Raw genomic sequence first — 19,895 nt, forward strand, 5'->3', positions numbered from 1 at the left:
TGGCGTGCTGGCGGCGGGTTATGGCTGCAACTGAAGGGTTGGGTGGGAGGGATGGGAATTTCCAAGGCACTCCATGTGATGCACCTGCTTTGGCAAGGGCATCGGTTTGGTCATTGAGATCTTTGTCTTGGACATTTATGGCAGTCATGATTCGGAGGGAACCTGAGTCTGAGTCAGACGCTTGCAATGAGCAGAGGAATGGGTCTTGGTTCCTGTTGCTTGAAGTGGAACTGGCTCTTGGCTTTGAACTTGCAGCGTCAGTCAGTAGATGGGGGGCGGTGTCTGTGACTTGACACTGCGATTCGTTGGAGTTTACTGACTGGAGAGGCAGAGGCTCACGGACTTGCGTCCATATCTTCAGGTGCTTGAAGTCTATTAAGGGTTCAAAGCGGTTAAGCAGGTCCTTCCCAATGAGGAGAGGATATGTGTTGAGTGGTGAGACGTATACTGGGTGAACAAGATTCATTGGTCCCACAGTTAGGTGAATTGGGGCCACATGTTTTAGTTGTAGGCCTGTGTGGGAATATGCTTGGAGGTTTAGCTCACACCTTTGAAGTTTAAAGGTTCCATTAGACCTCTTTGTTCTGCTTTGGACTTCTTCAAGGAGTTCTGTTGACATTAAGGTGATGTCAGCTCCAGTGTCGAGGAGGGCTTCAACCTTGATGTGTTGTTCGATGATAACGGAGAGGTAGAACTTTCTTGCTATACCTTTCTCAATGAGATCACCCAGGAGTTGTGGGACTGGAGTTTGGGATGAGAGAGGTAGGATGTCAGCATTTATTTCGTTTTCTTCGGAGGAGTGGCAGACGACCAAGACAGCACTTTCAGGAACTGGAGTGGTTGCCACAGCAGGCGTTTGTTGGATGCTGCTGTGATCTGACCCATCAGGTGTTGGATCAGTTTCTGACTGTTTTGTGGGATGTTCAGGTGGGACTTCTTGTCCGTTTGGAGTTATGGTGCTTGTGGTTCTCTGGGAGAGAGATGAGGTGCTGTTCTCTGGGGTGTGTTGAGTAAGGTGGTCGCTGCCATCTCGTCCGGCCGCTAGTCAGGATGAATCTGGTTTCTTTTTCTCTTCCCACTTCCGGTCGTCCTCCTTTAGTTGGAAGAACTCTTTCATCATCATTTTCATCAGCTCTTGAGAGTCGAAACAAGGTGAAGTCTTTTGTTCTGGTATGGATTCATTTTGAGCTCGGTCAGCTTGGAATCTTTGTGAGTTTTTTCGTCGATTCCTTGGGCTGGTTGCTCCAGGGTGTGTTTGTCGTTTTCCCTTGGATTCCCATGAGCCTTTTCCTCTGGGGTTTCCAAATGAGCTTGGCTGATTCCAAGTTTTCTCCCAATGATTCTCATGAGGTCTTGATTGGTTCCATGAATTTTCCCAGTGACGTCCAGGTGAGCGTTGTCATCCACGTGGTCCATCCCAGCGGTTGTCTCTCTGTTTAGGTCGAGTACCAGTGTGGGGGTCCCGCTCTCGGTTGGACGAGGATGCATTCCACTCTTTGGGTGTCGGCTTGGCAAGGTCTTGACGCTGGGTGCCCTCTAGGGCCAGCCCCTGACTCTGAGTGTTGAAGTCAAGAACTGCGGTGGTTTTGGTGCCCTTTTCTAAGGCCATCTTCTGTTTGCAGTAAGCTTTGTGCGCTAAGTCTCTTAACTGTTGAGCACTCATTGTGCGTGGACAGGCAAGGACGCCAAGATGGTGGCTCACCCCAGGATGGAGGTTTCTCAGGAAGAGAGTTTTGAAGTTCAATTCTTCCTCCATATTCTGTTCGTTGTGAGACCCGAAGTACGCTAGCCTGAGTCGGCTATAGAAGACTTGAGGAGATTCATGGCGACCTTGTTTTGTTTCCAGGGCAGCCACTAGTCCTTGTTCTGACTCAGGGTCAGCAAACTCTTTAATGAGAGCTTCTCGGAGCAGGTGGTAATCAGTCTTTGTGTGGGCAGGCTGCCGGTCCAGGAAGCTGCGCACTTCAGAGCTGGATGTGGCTCTGAGCAAATAAAGTCTATCTTTGTCAGTGACATTGGGTCTCATCTCCAGATGGAAGTCAATATCTTGCAGATAACTCTGAACATTTGGGCTACCTGGCACATTTGGAGTGAATTTGCCAATGTTTCTAGCAAGCTTGTCAAGGTCTCTGAGGTCCAAGCCATGAGATGATCTGTGGCTGGCTGGAGCAAAATCTTTTAGTTTAGTGGGGAGATAGGATTCTTCGGAGGGAGCTGGTGACTGTTTTGGCACTGCCCCCTTCTGATCATGTGCCAGTCCAGGAACAGGGGAGCCGGTCCTGCTTGGCAAAGATGAAGTTGGTGTCCGACGTGTTCTTGACGGCTCACAGCGCAATTCATATGCATGCTTGAGTTCCTCTTTAATACTGTCGGACTCTTCTTTGATGTAGTCAAGCTGACGTGTTAGGCGGCTGACCTCATTTCTTGACTCATTCAGGTGAGTTTCGAGAGCTTTAATTCGGCTGTTCTTGTCTCTGAAGTCAGCCTTTGCTTTTTCCAGTAGCTGTTCTGCGTACTGTAGCTTGTCGGAGAGATCAGCGTAGTCTGTTCTTCCTCGTTCCATTTCTTGCGTAGTAGCTGCTAGGGTCTCTTTTAGCCTGTTGATCTCCTCTTTTGCGCCTTGTTCCACTTCATCAGGCCCTTCTTGTTGTTCCTGAGCCTCCAGCTCCAGCTGTTCGATGCGTCGTTGTGCTCGTGTCAGCTCCTGCTGGCGATGAGCGGCTTGCCTGTCGCTCAGTTTGAGGGTGGCGATGAGTGTGTGGCTTAAGGAGCCGGTGATCTTGGCTAGTTCTTTGTGACTGTAGCTCTGGCTTGGGTCTTGTTTCATGAGGCTTGTTATGTTGTCATCCAGCTGGTCCTGTGTCTGATGCTTTAGTGTTTCGGCGGCTTTAGGTAGGATGCTGTCTGTTACAACACTTAGCCAGGTCTCCAGGTCCTCCCAGTGTCCAGCAGGGTCTGTTGTGCGAGACATGTTTTTGGCACTGTGAGGGAGATCTAAACTGACACAGACCTTGAAGAAAAGAACAAAACAAAACACAACAAAACAAAACAAAACAAACAAGCAGGGCAAATCAAAGGTGTAAGGGTGCAATGTCAAGTGTGGGCTAATGGGAATGAGTAATGAGTGTGTAAATGTGCCGGTAAGACTGGTTCTCGACTGTGGTCCTCTCGTGGATGTGCTTCTAACTCGGAGTCTCTGCGGAAAGAATCAGTAAGCACACACAGGTAGCACAGCTAGAGAAGAGCAGAAGAAAAGAAGAGCACGAAACAACAGAATAGCATTTAGCAAAGAGCAGAATAATAATGGGGTGCTTCCAGTTTCCCTATAAAATGAAGTTTTTGTCTTTAACACTGTTTGCAGAATGAGTTTTATAAAATTTAATTTAGAAGGATGGTTCTAGACAGGGGTTTTGAAAAGGATTTCAAAGTACCAGGACTGTGATTGTTATTAAAATTCTCTTCAGGGCGAAAGAAAAACAATATCAATGACAGTATTGGTTTCTCAGCTAGTAGGATTGACAACCATGCACCATGAAGCGTTTCTAGATGCGCGATCGGGGTTTAAGGACGCCTACCAGTCTCCTTGTCAACCTGCTTGAGCCTAGGCTGAGTAGGATAACAGGATGAGGAGGGAAGGTAAAGTGAGTGTCATACAATTTTGAAAGAAGTGTTCCGTTTCCCAAATATTTGTCAAATATTTCTCAAACACTCTGCTTTTATGACTTTCACAGGTACAAATCCAAAAACCAGCAGCAGTAGTCAAACCAGAAGAGGACAGCTGAGAGAGAGAGAGAGAGAGAGAAGAAGAGAGTGAAGTTTTTGCTCCCAAAATTACAGGGTTGACAGAGTGGTGGCGCTAGGGAGTCGCTACACCTAGGGGGTTGGCTTACTGCGCTAACAGAAGTCAACTGACCCAAGTATTGAGGGGGGCCCCAAAATGTTCCTTTAAATAAATGAATTAAATCAAAGACTAAGGGAGTGAGAGTCTGAAACAAACTCTATTTTCTTATGAAATTTGAATTTAAATTTGGAAATTATAGTTGTGAATTAAAATTGTAATGGGTTCAGCATTAAACATTGAGAGCAATTATAATCAAATTAATCAATCAAGTATCATCTGAATTAGGGAAGCCCAAATCCTAATTAATGACAAATGAAATTAAAATTTCAAAGCAATATTAGTTAATGATTAAAATTGCCAGATGTTTGTAAGCAACTACCATTACATTAATCCACAAATATCCATACCATATGAAAGCTAAACTGAAATTATGAACTTTCAATTAAAAATTGAAATCGAATTAAAGTTCCCAATCAAAAATTCATATTCCCAGATGTCATTAAAATCAGTAAGAGCAGTTACAAATAACAGGAAATGTCCTTAAATGTAATCAGGATGATTGCTAATTGCTAAAACCCAAAAGATCAAATTTAGGAGAGAGACAACTCTTCAACAAATGAGATTAACAAAACAGGTTTATTAATTTAACATTTGTCACGTTCTCTCAAATGGGAGGAGATGAGAAAAGATAAGATGTGTAAGTTAGAGAGAGAGAGAGGTGAAAGCACTAGAGTGAATTAAAGTTCAGTAAGAAAGAAGTCATTCCAACATTGCAACATTGCATTCAGACCACAAAATGCTATGCTAGCCACTAGCCCTTTTAGCAATGCTACTAGCTTTACATAGACTGTAATGCAACCGCGCTAGTTTAAACTAGCTCAGCTTATGCTAGGCTTTGTTTACACACAGTTAAATATGGCGCTGGCAGTCTGCGCATGCGCACTTAAAGGTTGTCCCGGAAAAGGTTTCTTAGGGCTTCCGGGTTACAGCTGTCACTGTCGTGGTGACTAACGCACAACAAAGAATACACTTGTTCTATACTCTTTGCACAAAGATAACAAACAACAAAAGCACAATAATTATTGAACTGACAGCGCAGTTCATTCACAATGAACCATTCAGCTTCTCGCGTTTCAGAGCTGAACAACCCCCTCAAGTTACAGTGAGGCACATTAATCCACAGATTTTTCTGCAATTAATAATTAACGCTACTAAGATCTCGGCGATCTGAATTCGTGTCAGTTTCTGGACACGCAACAACGTGCAAGATTTACTGCAACAATACTTGATCAAGAATTTTAAAAATAATCCCATTCAAATCAAACTCAGACACGTGGTGTTTAGAGTATTAATATCTCATCTCACGAATGAGCGGATATAGGCGGCACATTAGGTAGCTACTCTCTAATGTAACCATGCAGGGATTTTAGCTTAGTTGAAATAACATTGGAACACGCAATATTATCCACTAGCTACAAGGCCTAAAGAACAAAAGCAAGGAACACGCTTACTCTGTCCTGGTGCGCTCTAAGGCGACTTTCCTTTTGTCTTGGCAGACAATCTTAGATTCATTTCCTGCAGTTTTAACAACAACAACAAAACGTACAGACAAACAACTCAAGTTCAGATTTCATTCATCCACCGCGCCTTATGTGCAATCATTGTAATGACAATCAAAAAGCCTCGTTTCTGTTTCTAATCTATTTTCCGGACCAATAGAAAAGATAAAATCACACAAGTTACTTGTTTTGTGTACAAATTAGATTAAACTGCCCGCATTCTCCACCATTATGTAATGACCTTACGTCATTTATTAGCTCAATTTAATTGTTACAGGGAATAAGAATCGAATCAACTGTAAATGATTCACTGTAAATGATTCAGAATTAATATTTAACACTTCATCAATTATTCGTCCAGCGAAAATTGAGGTTAGAGTATTTTACCAATTCTGGATAAAATATTATTCTGTGGCCAACAGTAACAATATTTTATTATTATTATTATTATTATAATTATTATATTATTATAAGCAAGAGGTAACTTGATCTTAAGTTTAAGGCAGTAATTTGACACACAGCACAAGAAACACTATATGTGAAAATCAAACAAGATTTATTGACTACTTCTAATGATTACAGGAAACTAAGGCTAAACACACACATACATACATGCACACACACATTCGCGGAGTTGATGAGTTATGAAAAGTCCCAAGTTCAGTGCTAACTTAGCCTGAGGAAAATGTTCTGGTGAAGCTGTTCTGATCTGAGCGTCTGGCTTGAGCGGCTCTCTTCTTGGGAGACTTTGGTCAGATATTTCACCGAGGGTTGTGGAGTCTGAATGTGACGGCTGTTGATCAGCGGCGTGGCTCGTAGTTGAAATCGGCGGCTGTTAGATGGAAAATCATCCCCGGTCAATCAGTTCTCAATGACCTATGCGACTTTTCCGCCGTGGTCAAAGTAGCGGTGCTTCGGCTACTTCTGACCGATTTCTGACTTCCAACTTCTGACTCTGATCTTATTTCATATTTCTCAACTGCTGTAGCTTGTTCGGACAGCATAGTTTTAAAGGAGCAATTCTGGCTCCATCCTTCGGATGCGATCCTCCAATGAGACGTTGCTACGGAGATTAGACACGCCTCGTCTATTGTCTATTGATCACATCGCGTGATGTCTGCAGAAAATTCTCCTGTTTTATTAACAACTTTATAAAGTTTCTTAATATTTTCCTGATACTGAATTTCAATGTTTCATTCATACAGAATTACAGAGAATTATAAATTCTGCATTTAGAGCTCAAACACGACACACTTCTTACACACATATTACTAGACTGACCTAATTAAAACAATGATTATAAGAGAAAGAAGATGCATACAGGACTACAAACATATAAAGCATTGACTCCAACATATTAGTAATCACATCATAGCAAATGTTATTCTGGATATAGTTAATACTTTAAGTAATCGACAATTGTCCCTTTTGAGATTCAAGATTGAGTCCTTAAGCATAGTTTAAACTCTGACCGGAGTCATGGGTGACTGGGTCACGATGGACGGTCACACAAGGGAGGTATTGATAGGACAGATTTGTCTTTAAATCCGTTGATGGGTGTTTTCCTGTTCTGTCCGATAATACAAGAGGGTTTTGTGAGAGAATCAATAGATTTAATGTGATCAGACCCACGTGATGGGTTCTGATTAGTTTATTGCTGATGAGCAAAGAAGTCCTTTAGACAGAGTCCTTTGTTAAAAGAAGTCACGTCATCATTTCTGTAAAAGCTAGGTTTTTCCTGTCAGGAAATGGATCTTTTGGACCAAATGAAGCTTTGTTCAATCATGCCTCTGGCTGATAAAGCCATTTGGTAACGTCTGTCGAACGGGTCCCTACATTGATTTCCCCCCTTCAGTCTATGTATCCCTGCCTCTGCTGAATTAGGGATGGGCGATATGGCCTAAAATCCATATTGCGATATACATTGCAACCTCTTGCAGGTTTTCGCTCAGGAGCCGAACCGGATAGGCGGCAGCATCAGCGGGGTACAGCGACTGTGGCGACGGGATGTACGTCTCCGTTCCCTCCTTCAGGGAACGAGGGTTACCTTTGTAACCGAGACGTTCCCATTCAGTCGGTCACGTTCGACGTACATCGGACAGACCGACGAATAGGAATCCCAACCAAAGCGCCACAGGAGCTGCCCCCTTCGAGCGCTCTGTTGTAAGCCACCTGAATCCCCTGCCTGAGGATGGTGGGACAGGGCTAACACAGAGAGTGTCGATCACTGCTGTTCCCCAAAACCCATTCAGTGAGACTATTGGATAACGCTGGGAAAGGAACGCTGCGGAAGCTACATCCTTCCCCGAAGGAGTTATGTGGAGAAGTACATATGGACTAACCCTGTAGGGCTGTGCTACATATGGAAGAGCTGGGGTGACTCCAACCCGATGAAGGGTAGGTTCTCCCAGAGGGAAAGACACAGGCTTCGTTTAGGAGCAACCGTGGAACCAACCATATGGGATCCCTGTAGGGTCACTAGACTTATGCCGATATTCGGTAATGCGATAAATCGCGATAATGAATATTCACGATATTGTAATCGTCGGCACTTCAGAATACCGTAAATAATAATTTATTACCAATTATTAATTTTTTATAAGGCAATTAAGAATACTTTGCCCATCAATCGTATAAAATGCACAACACCGCTGTATTCTGCGTCAAAAGGACACGCGCTCAGAGATGTAAACAATCCCAACGTGCACGAGAAGCACATGGCGGAACAAGGAGACGAGCTGAATGAAAGTGCGCGTTCACTCTCTGACAGCAGAGGGCGCTGATGGAACAGCAGCGTGCAGCGGTTACCACGGAAACCGTGCAAACAAAGTAATTTCATTCATTTTTTTGTAATCTCAGTGTTGTTCATCACAGCACCAAATACTGAATACTTAAAAACGACTTAAAAGTAATTTATTTTCAAACCTAAACATTTTTATATTTTAATCTGGACTACAACATGCCCTAATGATTAGAAATGTTCTGATTATTTGTTATTGTTCAGTAAAACTTACAGCTTCATTAGTTAACATGTTAATTCATTATCACTAAACTGACAATAAAAATACTTATAAAGTATTAATTATTATTAATTAATGTTAATTTCTTAGTTACTATTTAATAACATTACTAAAATCAAAATAACTTATTTAATGGACCTGAGATAAAACTAACAATAATCAGTTGTGTTTCTAAACTAACATTAACAACAAAAAAAACTTTCTGTAACAAATGTAGCTATTGCTCAATCTCAGTTAATGCATTAAATAGAGTAAAGTGTTATCTGTTGTTCGTTATAGCCTAATTCTTTTGCATTTTAATCTGTTTAAAAATTTCAGTCAGAGTTGTTTTTGTTTTATTAAAAAAAGAGTTCTTAAACCTGTTAAATTATGACAAAAATGGTTTTGCAACTTATTTTAATACCGTGATAATACCGTATACCGTGATAAAAGCTTCATCAATTAATCGCAACATGAAAATTTGATACCGTCACATGCCTAAGGGTCACACATATGGAACCCAGCCTAAACCCGGTTCTCAAGGATACAACGGGGTATAGGCCTGGCGCCAGATGCTCCGCCACGTCGGCTGCCGAAGGGATATCGGAGTACTCGACAGGGTCTGCCTTGTAGGGACTCTCTGGAGAAAAGAAGCGCATGTAGTGCAGCAAGCCGACACTAAGCCGGGGCTCACTACCTAGTCCCTGAAGGGAGTGGTAGGAACCTTGGGCACACAGTCAGGCCGGGGTCTCAGTACCACGTGGCTGTCACCGGGCCCGAACTCTAGGCACGATTCGTCGACCGAAAATGACTGCAGGTCCCCTACCCTCTTGATGGAGGCCAATGCACCCAGCAGCAAAGTCTTCATAGACAGAATCTTTAAGTCTGCTGACTGCAAGGGCTCAAAGGTCGTAACCCACCGCTCTTCTTGGGTACAATGAAGTAGGGATTGTAGAACCCTGACCTCATATCGGCTGGAGGGGCCGGCTCTATCGCGTCCTTTGCCGGTAGGACTGCGATCTCCTCACGCAAGACAGGGGCAATGACATCTTTCACTGTAGTGAAGAGGACGCCCCTGAACTTGGGGGGACACCGGGCGAACTGAATCGCATAGCCGAGCCTGATGGTCCGAATGAGCCAGCGAGACGGACTGGGGAGCACTAACCAGGCTCGCAGAGACCGTACAAGCGGCACCAAAGGGACCACCGGCGTACCCGCAGCGGGGCAGCGAGGTGAAACACAGGGACGCGGCTCGGGGGGCTCTCTTTGTGAGGCGGGCCAAAGCGGCGTCACAGTGTGCTAGGCAACACTTACCTGGTTCCACAGATGGACAGAGGGAGCAGTCAAGGCTTTGGCTGCCCGCTGCTGTCCACTGGCGACAGAAGAGGGGGATGAGAGTGGTGAGTTTTTTCTCCTCCCACTGCTCTCCAAACCCTCTTCAGACCTGGAAATGGAGGAACTGCTCTTTTTTTTTTTTTTTTGTTTCCAGGGGTGGAAGAGCAGCCCCACCCATCTCTGGGTCGCCTGTCTCAGGGGTGATTCTCACCAACCACTTAAACAGCTGCAGAGATGGGAGGCGTCATCTCCCCACAATGGACACAGCAGAGCATGCTGGGCCGGAGTTTCTTGCAGGGGATGACACCCTTGGCGACGAGCAGACTGAGGGGCGGCCCAAGAGGAACTCAATGGTTTGTCATTGGAAGCTCCCCGATCCACTACTAACTGAGGAGAACCGCTGGGCTCAGTCCTCGACAGTGTCACCGAAAAGGCCACCTCGTAAGATGAGAGCATTGAGAAAGCATTTAGCTTGAAAACATTTCGCACCTCACAAGGTAAGGCCAGGGGGCACTTCTTGACCACTGAGGTGGACATCGTCTGGCTGAGGGCCTGTGCCGTGACTTTGATCACGGTTAGTCAACAAGTGCAGCTCAACCCCAGCACAGAACTACCCTCATGCATAAAGAGTGCCTTGGCCTCACATGCAGGGTGGGTGTGGTCTGTGTACAGCCACCCCATCCAAGAGGGTAGTGAGAGAGGAAAAACTTATGCAGATTTTCCATATTTATGGCACAAATATACCTCCATACTGCCAAGTTTTCCATGCACATCTGGAAGACCCAGGAAAGCATGGCTGTAAACTCTGAATCTGAGTCAGCATAAGCACACACCATTACAGTGGGCAGCATCAACCTCATTTCCAGAGCATAACAGCAAGCTCTCCGATGCTCCAATCGACGTCTGTCCCTCAGCTGGAGCTCTGAATGAAATGCAAGGTTCCCCTATGAGAAGGACCAGCAATCCAATCCAGAAACTGCACAGCTTGCAATGCACTAGAGAGGGAGGGGCCCTAGGGGGTTGGTTCCCCGAAGGAACCCCTCAACCTCATGTCACCCAAGCCATATCAGCAAAGTAGATCTCTTCTGGTGCACCAGAGAGGGCGCTACAATGGAGATTAGGTAAGTGAACCGCGCATCTAGAGCGCCGAGCGAGCGCTGGGTTGCCGTGACAACCCGCGCTGCAGCCCGGCAGCTCGACGGCACACGACACGCAGAGGAGCGAGAGGTTTGCTCTCGCTGATCTCCACGGTCTCCCAGAGTGTCGGGCAGACCCGCGGCTGTGCTTTTACACACAAGCGACAGCTGGCCAACAACAGAGGGGACTCAAGCTTCCCGGAGAAAGAAGAGTCACGACCGGCGTGTCGACGTGATCATGTTCTCATATGAAAACATGAAACACCCACGAACATCGTTTCAGCACGTGCCCAGACATGTGAAACAGTGATCGTGGCAGTCAGTGAGGACAGGAACAACCGCATCCAGAAACACAAGTAGGATGTGATCTTTAAAAAGACGCAAATCTACTTGTGTTTCAGGGACTTTACTCTTTTAAAAGTGCTGAAGCACGCAGGGGAACGGCCGCCGCAATACAGACAGGGATTGTGTGCAGCCTGTCGTGTGCTCTCTCTCTCTCTTTGAAGGCGCTCACTCTTACCAGCCGTAAAAACGGCTTTTTAGCGCTCAAAAGCACACCGTACCGGCCGTGAGAACAGCCTTCTGACGCTGTCAAAACAGCTATTTGCTCCATAACGGCAAACGAAACAAAAAACAGAAAAAGAGAGGACTTCGACCCCGCTGCTGTGCTGTTCGCCCGCACTCGGAAAAAAAAGAGAAGTTCAACCAAAAAGCTTGACTTGTCTTCTAGCAGACACTCGCTTGCAGAGAACAGGAACAAACACCGTTCTGCTCCGAAGCGAAAAGCTGAAGATGCAACGCACCTGCTGCTCATTATATACCCGCGCTGCGAGGCGAGCAGCTGATGCATATGATTGCATGCCAATGTGCATTGGCTCGTTTTAGTTACACTCGAAGTAGATTGGCCTCTCTAGCGAGATTCCTATTCGTCGGTCTGCCCGACGTACGTCGAACGTGACCGACTGAATGGGAACAGAAAAACTGGTGTCTTTTCAGTTAAGGAAAATAAACTGTACTGAAAATACTTCCAGTATTAATTAGACAAAGAAAATTATGTTGTGTAATGCACAGATACTTTAAATAAAAACATTTTTCAAACCTGCAGCCTAAGGTAACGCATTTGGTTTTAAACATTTTGTTCCGTCCTGCGTTCTTCGTACTGGATCTTGCGGTTGGCTTCATTGCCCGGCAATGCTGGTATTCAACGACATGTTTAGTTTCGAGGTGGTAGAACAGATTAGTCGTGTGTTGGAAACTTTTTTCCTCGTCGAAGCAGAGACCAGGAGATGTTGGGATATCTTTCAAGCAGAAGTTACTCTTTATTGAGATACGAGCTGTGTGTGTCGCTGTAGTCATCCAAGTCTAACTAAGGCATTGTACTTGGTAGTTCATATACATTCAAGGGGGAGGGATCAGCCCATTCCCTACATTTCCCAGCCATGATCTAATCAGCATAACTGTGTCATTCAAATGCATAGGTGCTTATCCAATCAGTCTGACAGTATCGCCCATACCTTTACATTATCGTAGAGACAAAAGCACTGCTGTATCTTGAGCTTATCCTGCCAAATGGTCAGGAAGTGCATGAAGACAAAAGGTTAGTGTCTCAAACACTTGGGCTGGCTTTTTTAACAGGGTTAATAATGTTGCTGTAAAATGTTATGACTTTCACCAAAATTTCTGTGTTTTTGTTCATTTATTAATTGTTTCGAGGCCCCTTGTGGCGACATTAGTGGGTCATTTGTCTTATTTGTGAAACCACGCCCCCACCCCCAGCAGAGAAGTTTATCCGATGCTGAGAGGTGGTAGGTAAATGTGCTCCGGTAAAATGAGATTTCTTGGCAACTTAGTATTTGTTAATTTCACAAATAATATTAAGATTGAAGTTCAGTGATATTATGAAACAATATGTTAAAGCTGCAGTAGGTAACATTTGTAAAAATGTATTTTTTACATATTTGTTAAACCTGTCATTATGTCCTGACCAGAGCATGTGAGCGGTGTGACGCTCCGCTAAGTTTTCCGCTCTATGGACGTGCGCTCCACTCAGTCGCTCAACCGCCAAAGCAAGCGCTCCGTTAATATTCCGCTCACGCTCGCCGAGTCGCCGTAAACCAATTCTCGCTCAGATCCCGCTCCGACATAAAATTGCTCTAGTAGGCCTAATTGTTTACTGTTTGTACCGAAATTCTTGGATAATTGTATAAAATTATTCATGCTGAGTTGCTGATAAATAGCAATTAGCCTATCATGTTTCAAAACGAAATATATAAAAAATAAATATATTAATTTAACCTTAGCAAACATACCTAAAATGCAAAAACTGAATAAGTGTATTTGATTTTCGTTAACTTTTATTTCCGTGAAAATAGGCTAGCTGCCGTTGTTGTGCAATAGAACATTCAAAACAGGTTCATTAAAACAAACGCACACACACGAGATGAAATATGCGTAGATCTTTACAAAACACATTTTGATTATAAAGCCTGTGAGAAGCATAAACAAGATAAAATGCACTTAAAGAATGCTTAGATTATGAACTGACGTCGATGAAAGAAACACTTTCTAGTGTCAAGTTAAAATAGACCATAACTGCGGGGAACTGTGGTCTATTAAAACGTTTCTTGATGTTTACTGGATTTTAGAATTCACTTTAAGAAACATTAGCTTGGACAAAGCGTCAGGCTTCAGGCTCATTCGGTGTGCCCGGGAAAGCAATCCAGCGGCAGAAAACACTCGCTCAGCGCTGGAAGAACCACTGGGGATGCTGAAGATTTTGCGGGCATTCTGGGTTGAGCGAGCGGCGCAGAGCGTATTGAGCGAGCGGAGCGGAATCTTCAGAAAGGCGCTCTGAGCTCTTAAGGAAATATTACCACTCCGCTCCCCGCTCCGCTCACATGCTCTGGTCCTGACAGTAGAATATGAGACAGGTAATCTGTGAAAAAAATCAAGCTCCTCTGGCTCCTCCCAAGCTCGCGTGCGCGCTGATCACACTCCTCTCATGCACAGCGCCAGCGCGTACAGGCGTCAAATTCAAGATTACCGGTGTGCTGCAGCTTTGCTTATGCTGGACAAACAATCCAAACTGCCAATACCTCGAGTGGCACCTGCTCATAAAATAAAGACGGGTAAACGTAAAAAGCCAAAAAGAAAGAATTAGATAAAGCCCGAAATAAAACAAGGGTAAATATCGGAGCGGCTTTTCCGAGGTGGAGGGAGCTACGTGTCCTGAAAGGATTAAAAACCGATGCAGAGTTAGTCAAGTCAAGTCACCTTCACTTATATAGCGCTTTTTACAATGCAGATTGTGTCAAAGCAGCTTTACATTGAAAATTGGTATATAATTTTTCCTTTTCAAGAACAGTGTCAATGCAGGCAGATCAAAAGCACTGTTGAATAAATGTCAAGGATACTGTTGAATATCAAATGTCAAGTCAAATTAAATTAAATTAGGGCTGCACGATTAATCATATTTTATCACGATAACGATATCTGCTTCTCTCGATTGATTTTAAATAATCGTCACAATATTCGCCCGCTCTATGAAAATGAACATAATTTGGAAATATTGGAAGTAATATTAGGAATTTCGCTGTTTTATCTTTTGAAGTTCCTAAAGGTTTTACCAGTTTTCATAATGTTGATCAGCTAGAAATGATTTTCCTTTGCTTTACGAATTTGCCGGGCAATTTGAATCTGGTTTGTCTTATTGCAAACGAATTGTGTTGCTTTAAAATCTAATTTGAATACATATTACTGTTACGGGTGGCTGGTAGAGAGATGAGGCAGATACGGATTTCCACGATAATAGAGACTTTACTTCAAACAATGGCAATGAACAACAGACAGACACCTTAACAAAACAGAGAACGGACCAGGAGTGAAGGGAGTGAGTGCAATATATGGGGAGTGCTGACAATAGAGTCCAGGTGCAGGTGATGAGTGACGATGAGGAGCTGACGAGGGAAGTGAGTGCAGGTGTGGAGAACAGGAGGATTCTGGGAAATGGAGTCCAGGGAAACAAGGGATCTGTAACAGTACCTCCCCCTCCCGGTAGGCGCGTCCTCGCGCCGTAGATGTAACAACCGGGAGGGGGGCGGGCGCCCTGGAGACCTCAAACCGGAGCAGGGGAAGGAGTAAACTGGAGTGGAGGTCTCCAGGGCAGGTCCAAAAACCATGGCGGGTCAGGAGCCGTGGGCAGCCATGGGGGGTCAGGAGCCGTGGGCAGCCATGGCGGGTCAGGAGCCGTGGGCAGCCATGGCGGGTCAGGTGCAGCGGGCAGCCATGGCGGGTCAGGTGCAGCGGGCAGACATGCAGCGGGCATACATGGCGGGTCAGGTGCAGCGGGCAGCCATGGCGGGTCAGGTGCAGCGGGCAGCCATGGCGGGTCAGGAGCCGAAGCCTTCGAGGCGTTGAGCCCAGGCGTCGCTGAAGGACTGGCGGGTGATGGCGGAACCGAAGGCTCTGCCGACCGAAGCGCAGCCGGGGCTCCAGAAGGCCGCAGTGAAAGCAGAAGGACAGCCAACAAAACGAACACCGGGGGGAGTGAGGAGGCCAACTGAATCCGAGGGACGGAGTGACGGAGCGGAGACGGAGGAGTGAAGTCCAGAGGGGAGGGCAGGCTGATGAATGACCAAGGTGTGAGTGGAGGCAGGATGGAGACTGGTGAAGCTGGAGGACTGATGGGCAACGGTGGAGCAGAGGGAGGTTGGAGCCGGGGTGAAGGTAATCGCCCAGAGGTCCGAGGTGGAGATCTGGGCGAGGGGGCTTGAGGTGGAGGTGCAGTATAGACATGACTTGGAGGAGGCGGGAGAGGGAGGCAGGGAGGGAAAACAGTCTTTGGGCTGGAGAGTTCAATCACAGAGACCATACTAGGAGCGGCTGGCTCGGCGGCGGCGGCTGGAGCGGCAGGCTCGGCGGCGGCGGCTGGAGCGGCAGGCTCGGCGGCGGCGGCTGGAGCGGCTGGCTCGGCGGCGGCGGCTGGAGCGGCTGGCTCGGCGGCGGCGGCTGGAGCTGAGGGCTCGGCGGCGGCGGCTGGAGCTGAGGGCTCGTAGGCGGCGGAGACTGGAGAACTTTGCTCGGCGGCGGAGACTGGAGAACTTGGCTCGGAGGCGGAGACTGGAGAACTTTGCTCGGCGGCGGAGACTGGAGAACTTTGCTCGGCGGCGGAGACTGGAGAACTTTGCTCGGCGGCGGAGACTGGAGAACTTGGCTCGGAGGAGACTGGAGAACTTGGCTCGGAGGAGACTGGAGAACTTGGCTCGGAGGAGACTGGAGAACTTGGCTCGGAGGAGACTGGAGAACTTGGCTCGGAGGAGACTGGAGAACTTGGCTCGGAGGAGACTGGAGAACTTGGCTCGGCGGAGACTGGGGTTGAGGGCCATTTCATCCCCTCAAATACAATTAAAATCCCCACAGGCACTGGAGCTGGCTCTGTGGGGACTGGAGCCGGCTCTGGAGATACTGGAGCGGGCTCTGGAGATACTGGAGCGGGCTCTGGAGATACTGGAGCGGGCTCTGGAGATACTGGAGCGGGCTCTGGAGATACTGGAGCGGGCTCTGGAGACACTGGAGCGGGCTCTGGAGATACTGGAGCGAGCTCTGGAGATACTGGAGCGGGCTCTGGAGATACTGGAGCGGGCTCTGGAGATACTGGAGCGGGCTCTGGAGATACTGGAGCGGGCTCTGGAGATACTGGAGCGGGCTCTGGGGACATTGGGGCCGCTTTCTTCCTCCTCCTCCGCTTACTGGGCCCAGTAGCGGAATATGGGTCCAGCCTGGGGCAGGCAGGGAGTTCGCTGGAGCGGTGTGCGGAGGAAGCCGGAGGTTGACTAACTGGCCCGGCCAACCGTGTTTCTGGATGGACCGGACGACAACACTGATCCTGAACCTCTTTCACTAAGAATTTGGAGCCATTCAACCACAAAATTAAATTGATAGTGTCGCTTAAGGAGAAACAAAAAACAGGTTCATCAAAACGGATAGTGTCGTCATCCAATCCATCCAAAAACAGGGAGATCAACTGAGCGTCGGGCCAGTTAGACAAGTAAGCAAGCTCAACGAACTCCTCCACATACCTCTCCAGCGAACGTCCTACCTGCAGGAGCCCGATAATGCGTTCGCTGGCTGTTAGGGTGAGAGGCGATGGAGGAGCTGGATCCAGGGAGCTGGGGAAAGTCTCCATTCTTTTTTTCGTGGAAAATCCGGTCGGTTTGGGTCCGTTCTTCTGTTACGGGTGGCTGGTAGAGAGATGAGGCAGATACGGATTTCCACGATAATAGAGACTTTACTTCAAACAATGGCAATGAACAACAGACAGACACCTTAACAAAACAGAGAACGGACCAGGAGTGAAGGGAGTGAGTGCAATATATGGGGAGTGCTGACAATAGAGTCCAGGTGCAGGTGATGAGTGACGATGAGGAGCTGACGAGGGAAGTGAGTGCAGGTGTGGAGAACAGGAGGATTCTGGGAAATGGAGTCCAGGGAAACAAGGGATCTGTAACAATTACAAAGTGCTCACCAAAACCATGTTTTGTATTGATTTACCATCTAACGAAGTTATCATAGTTGGTTAAATTTAAGTCTTTGTGCCACCTACAGGCCTTTTGGGTGAAGTGTAGGTTGGTAAAGAACTTGCAAAATAGCTATAGTTACATTACTCTTTTGATAGAATAAACATGATTAATAATCATGATTATAATTGAGGAAACTGTGGCACTGGCTGTCGTGTAGATGATGTCTTCACAATGGATGATCTAGTCGACTCGATCTCTGCTGATACAGGGCTGCGTTGTGGTCGTGTCAAGGCACCGGTCCTCAGTCTCATCTGGAAATGGCCCCGAATCCGGTTGACTATGGTAAACCTCGGGATAAACAAAAAGACTAATATTAGCGTAGATGCCATTCTTTTTCTGATGTAACAAGTACATCTGGTGTTATAGGAAGTGTTCCCGGTTCCGGCTGAACTAATTTATGCAGCCTAATAATCCTTTAACGGATTTGGAAATATAAATATATAATGTGTTATGTGTATGCCAGGTTAAAGAGATTCGTTTTTAGTCTAGATTTAAACTGACAGAGTATGTCTGCATCCCGAACAATGCTAGGAAGGTTGTTCCACAGTTTAGGTGCCAAATAGGAGAAGGATCTACCACCTGCGGTTGATTTCGATATTCTAGGTATTATCAGCTGGCCTGAATTCTGAGATCGCAATAAACGTGAAGGACTATAATGCATTAAGAGCTCGCTTAGGTACTGGGGAGCTAAACCATTTAGTGCTTTGTAAGTAATTAACAAGATTTTAAAATCTATACAATGTTTAACAGGAAGCCAATGCAGTGATGACAGAACTGGTCTAATATGGTCATACTTCCTAGTTCTAGTAAGGACTCTAGCTGCTGCATTTTGTACGAGCTGTAGTTTATTTATCAAGCGGGAGGAACAACCACCCAGTAGAGCGTTACAGTAATCTAACCTTGAGGTCATGAACGCATGAACTAACTGTTCTGCATTCTTCATTGAGAGCATATGTCGTAGTTTAGATATATTTTTAAGATGGAAGAAAGCGGTTTTACAGATGCTAGTAACATGGCCTTCAAATGAAAGATTGGTATCTAAGAGCACACCCAGGTTCCTAGCTGACGACGAAGACTTAACAGAGCAGCCATCAAGTGTTAGACAATATTCTAGGTTATTACGTGAAGAAGTTTTTGGTCCAAAAATTAGAATCTGTTTTTTCTGAATTTAGTTGTAGGAAATTACTGGTCATCCAGTTTTTTATATCAGCTATGCATTCTGTTAATTTTGTGAATTGGTAAGTTTCGTCAGGGCGTGAAGAAATATAGAGCTGAGTATCATCAGCGTAACAATGAAAACTAACGCCATGCTTCCTAATGATATCTCCCAAGGGTAGCACGTACAGAGTGAAAAGCAATGGTTCTAGTACTGAGCCATGCGGTACTCCATATTTAACTTGTGATCGATATGATATCTCATCGTTTACTACTACAAACTGATAACGGTCAGTTAAGTATGATTTGAACCATGCCAATGCAATTCCACTAATGCCAACATAATTTTCAAGTCTATTTAAGAGAATATTGTGATCGATAGTGTCAAATGCAGCACTAAGATCCAGTAACACTAATAGAGAGATACAACCACGATCTGATGATAAGAGCAAATCATTAGTAACTCTAATGAGAGCAGTCTCAGTACTATGGTACGGTCTAAATCCTGACTGGAAATCCTCACAGGTATTATTTCTTTCTAAAAAGGAACATAGTTGCGATGAAACCGCCTTTTCTAGTATTTTTGACAGAAAAGTAAGATTTGAGATCGGCCTGTAATTGACTAATTCTTTAGGATCTAGTTGTGGTTTTTTAATAAGAGGTTTAATAATATCCAGCTTAAAGGTTTTTGGTACGTATCCTAATGACAAAGATGAATTAACAATATTAAGAAGGGGATCTATGACTTCTGGAAGCATCTCTTTCAATAGCTTAGTTGGTATAGGGTCTAACATACATGTTGTTGATTTTGATGATTTAACAAGTTTAGACAATTCTTCCTCTCCTAAAGCAGTAAATGAAATGAATTTTTCCTCATGGACACTACAATGCAATGTCTGACACGATACTGTAGTAGACGGTTGCATGGTTATAATTTTCTCTCTACTATTATCAATCTTGCAAGTAAAGAAGTTCATAAAGTCGTTACTGCTGTGCTCTTTGGGAACATCAGAAGTTGAAGCTTTATTTCTTGTTAATTTAGCCACTGTATCAAATAAATACCTAGGATTGTGTTTATTTTCTTCTAACAGTTTTTAAAAATAGGCAGATCTGGCAGTTTTTAATGCCTTTCTGTACTCAATCATTTTCTTTCTCCACGAAATGCGAAATACGTCTAGTTTTGTTTTCTTCCAGCTACGCTCCATTTTTCTGGCTGCAGTTTTTAGGGCCCGAGTGTGCTCACTGTACCATGGCATTGGATTAAATTCCTTAATCTTTTTTAAACGCAAAGG

The 19,895-nt window shown here is 45.4% G+C and overlaps 1 pseudogene; it reads right to left on the reverse strand.

Annotated features, from left to right (window-relative positions):
• Positions 1–1,045: 1,045 nt before the first annotated feature.
• Positions 1,046–2,971, reverse strand: LOC137030844 (uncharacterized; annotated as a pseudogene).
• Between the last annotated feature and the right edge of the window lie 16,924 nt (positions 2,972–19,895).

Source organism: Chanodichthys erythropterus, chromosome 11 (assembly GCF_024489055.1).
Source record: "Chanodichthys erythropterus isolate Z2021 chromosome 11, ASM2448905v1, whole genome shotgun sequence".
Lineage (NCBI taxonomy): Eukaryota > Metazoa > Chordata > Actinopteri > Cypriniformes > Xenocyprididae > Chanodichthys > Chanodichthys erythropterus.